This window comes from Microtus ochrogaster, linkage group LG4 (genome assembly GCF_000317375.1).
Source record: "Microtus ochrogaster isolate Prairie Vole_2 linkage group LG4, MicOch1.0, whole genome shotgun sequence".
Classification (NCBI taxonomy): domain Eukaryota; kingdom Metazoa; phylum Chordata; class Mammalia; order Rodentia; family Cricetidae; genus Microtus; species Microtus ochrogaster.
In genome coordinates, this window is record NC_022030.1 from 30,957,124 (window position 1) to 30,960,791 (window position 3,668).

General features: G+C 41.8%; 1 pseudogene; it reads right to left on the minus strand.

The window, feature by feature from the left end:
- Positions 1 to 1,641: 1,641 nt before the first annotated feature.
- On the minus strand, positions 1,642 to 2,513 carry LOC102002216 (annotated as a pseudogene).
- Positions 2,514 to 3,668: the final 1,155 nt, after the last annotated feature.

Sequence of the window (3,668 nt, forward strand, 5' to 3'; positions counted from 1 at the left end):
CTATATCTTGATAGGCATCTTCTTATTTGGGTTTAGGAAAATTTTCTTCTATGATTTGGTTAAAAATGTTTTCTGTGCATTTGACCTTGGCTTCTTCTCCTTCCTCAATTCTTATGGTTCATAGATTTTGTCTTTCTGTAATGTCCCAGATTTCCTGTTATTTTGGGGGGGGAAGGGAGGAGCTGGATCATTTAGATTTAACAACGTCTTTGACCAAGGTATCTATTTCTTCTATCTGGTCTCTAATGCGTTAGAGTCTCTATTCCATCTCTTGTGCTTTTTGAGCAAGGCTTACCTATGAGGCCTCTGTTTGACTTCCTAAAGTTTTCATTTCCAGTATTATTTTAGACTGGATTTTTTTTAATGATTCTATTTAAACATTCATGTCTTGAACTAGTTTCATGATTTCCCACCACTGTTTGTTTTTGCTATCTCACTTCACTAAAGGATTTATTCATAACCTATTAACTACCTGTAGCTAGTGAGGTCATGGACCTTAGAAGAGAACTTAACTGCCGTTTTCCTAAACCAGTATAGTTCCCAACTTCATTCTAAACACGTTCCCTTCTAAGTACAGATAAGTATATTGTTTACTCTTCATCAAAGTCATGCCTTTTTACAGCAGAGACCATTACAGAAATCTGCAAATGCAGAGAGCAACTGGCCATGAGGTGCCCAGCTCTAATCAATGTATATAACACAAACCCTACACCCAAAGCTCAGGAAACATGGCAGAAAAGAGGGCTGAAGAACTTTAAGTGCCAGAGGATCAGGAAATATGTTATGACATTGTGCCCCCTAGCTACAAACTCAATATTAAATATTCCGCGGAACATATAACGTGTTTGGTTTTTAATTTTTGCTTTGTTTGTTTTGTTTTGAGACAAGATTTCTCTGTGTAGCCTTGGCTGTCCTCGAACTAACTGCCTCTGTAGACCAGATTAGCCTCAAATTCACAGAGATTCACCTGTCACTGCCTCCCCAGTGCTGGGATTAAAGGTGTGTGCCACCACCACCCAGCTTTGGTTTTTAAATTTGAAACAAAAACCTTTTGAACCTTCAAAGAATTTTTACTGTTGAAGGTTTATTTGGAGTTTTTGTTGGCACGACATTTGGGTAGTTGGTTGCATCACCCATATGCAGAGCTTACTTTTTACATAATATTGCAATGTACACTATAGACATAAATAATGTTCTGTAGAAAAGTTATATAAAACATAGGCATAAGGGATTTACATACTAGAGCCAGGTTATAACTATTTGGGATCTCATTGCCTTAGGCACATTTGGTGAAGCTGTGCAGCACAGAAACGCAACAGGCTCAAAGGATAAGTGAAGCCTGCACACAACTTCCAGTGTGTCTTGGAGACAGTGCAACTGTCAACTAATCAGGTTACCACTACACAAGTACCACTTAGCATCAGCATAGAGCTGTGGGAACTGAGGTTTTCTCCAACTCACCTTAATACGACTTCACTAACCGCAGCATAAATGAGAAGGGGACAGTGTGTGGTCTCTTAGAAACCCTGTTGCAAATCTGCACAGCTAAGACATCTGAAGACTTTAGAAGTGCAGCTTTTTCCAGATTCCCCAGAACATATCAGTATTTTTCTTCAAGTAGGTCCTCTCTACATGAGTCAGTCAGTCACAACATCTAAGATTTTGTCCTAGGGCAGAAGTGACACTGAGGAAGACATCATCCTTTATTCCTTCATTCCATAGAGTCCTTGGTGGAAATGGGAAGCACCCTCCTAAGATTCAGAGATGCTAATGGCCCAGGACATATAGCCTTCAGTTCGACCATGTCATAGGTCCTGTCAACCACCTGCTTGTGAACCTCTTCCCACTATTCCTTGTCTGCATCTGTGCCCAGTTCTGGTTTCAAATTCTTCAGGGAGATGACAGCAACATTGAAGCCACTCCACATCAGCACACTGGAGCCTTCATGTTCCTCTAGGACCCAACCATGACAGCCCAGTGAATGAACTCCCAGCCTTTCTCCCATCAGGTAACAGAACTGAGCCGAATCCAGATTGCAACCATTTCTGATAACTCGGTTTTTGGGAAAGCCACTTATTAGCTATGTAGGTCAAGATATCTACTGGGTTTGAAACAGTTTGGAATGTACATCACACTGTTGGGAATGATGAACTTAAAGATATTCATGTTCACTGGACCAAACCGAGTTGACTCTCTCTTGCTGATGGGCCCCCTGCTGTTACAATCCAGACTGGAGTCTGCAGTCACTCTACAGTCTTTGCCAGAGACAATTTATGGTGTTCTAAGGAAAAGGCTGCCATGCTGGAGATCCATCGTTTCTCCCTTGAGTATGTCCTCCATGACATCAACACGGGCAAGGTCATCTGCCAAGTCCTTCATTAGGATACTGATGGCACAAGCCATGCCAACAACACCAACCCCCCAAACCATAATCTTGTTTTGGAAGCTGGGAGGAGGTGTTTTTTCTTAAGAAGATTCCCAGTAAGCTGGTCCTTGAGGCTTGCCATCTTGGCCTTGGAACCTTTTGGAACTGATAATGCACAATGGGCCATCATTGAGCACACAGGGGTGTGGTCTGAGCTTAAAGGCGATTTTCGAGCTGAAACTCGAACTATTTTTAAATAGTATGTTTATCTATTTCTCGAGAATTTCACACAGTATATTTAGATCATATTTATTTCTTTCCCACAACTCCTCCTAGATCTTTTTTATTTCTTTACCAACTCGACTTTATGCTGCTGCACCCCCCACTCCCATGGAGGAGGGTTAGTCCAAACCTGTGGAATCCAGCTTGTGTTGGCTTACTACCCCTGACTAGTTTTGGGGTCTGTCCTGGAGTGTGGTCTAAATACCCAGTGTACTCCACTGAAGGAATCTGACTTCCCAGCAGTAATAATGTGGCAACAGCTTCTGGCTACAGATGTGACTTCATGCCTACTTACCTTCATGCTTGGGTTTTATTTGGCTTTAGCTTAAATAGATCTTGTGCATGCTGTCACAATGTCTGCCATTTAGTCTGAAAAACACAGTCTCCTTGAAGATATCCACCACTCCTGGCTCTTCCAGTCTTTCTGCTCTTCTTCTGCATAGACCCCTGAGCCTTGAGTGATACAGATAAACCATTTAGGTCTGAGCATTGCCAAGTCTCTTATTACATGTTGATGAGTTAGATGTAGGTTATATTATTAAGTATAATATTAAGTATTTGTATTAAGTGCCATTTGCTGCGAAAAGCAAGTTCTCTGATGATGGCTAAATCATGCAGTGATGGTCGCTGATAGCAATTATGTCATTAGGATTTATTTTATTGCTATTTCCATTTGGCAGAATGATATTATAAGGATTTTCCCTAAGTGTCATGACCTGACTAGTCTTGGGCTCTTGGCTTCAGTGACAATGTCAGCTAATGGGCTAATGACTTTGTAATGGATTAATCACCTAAAGGGAACTAAGAAACTCCTGGCAGGAAAGTTGACAAGCTGGGAACATCTGCAGGCAGTTAGGAGCTAGGAAGCTCCTGATGCGAAAGTCTCCATTGGGATTACAACTCAGACTTTGCCTAAGAGGGGGGTGGGGCAAAACTGCAGGTGGAATTTACCACCCTAAAGGTTGCCTTCTGTCCTCTCAAACCCTCAAGACCCCTGCACCTTTTCACACAGTCTTCACTC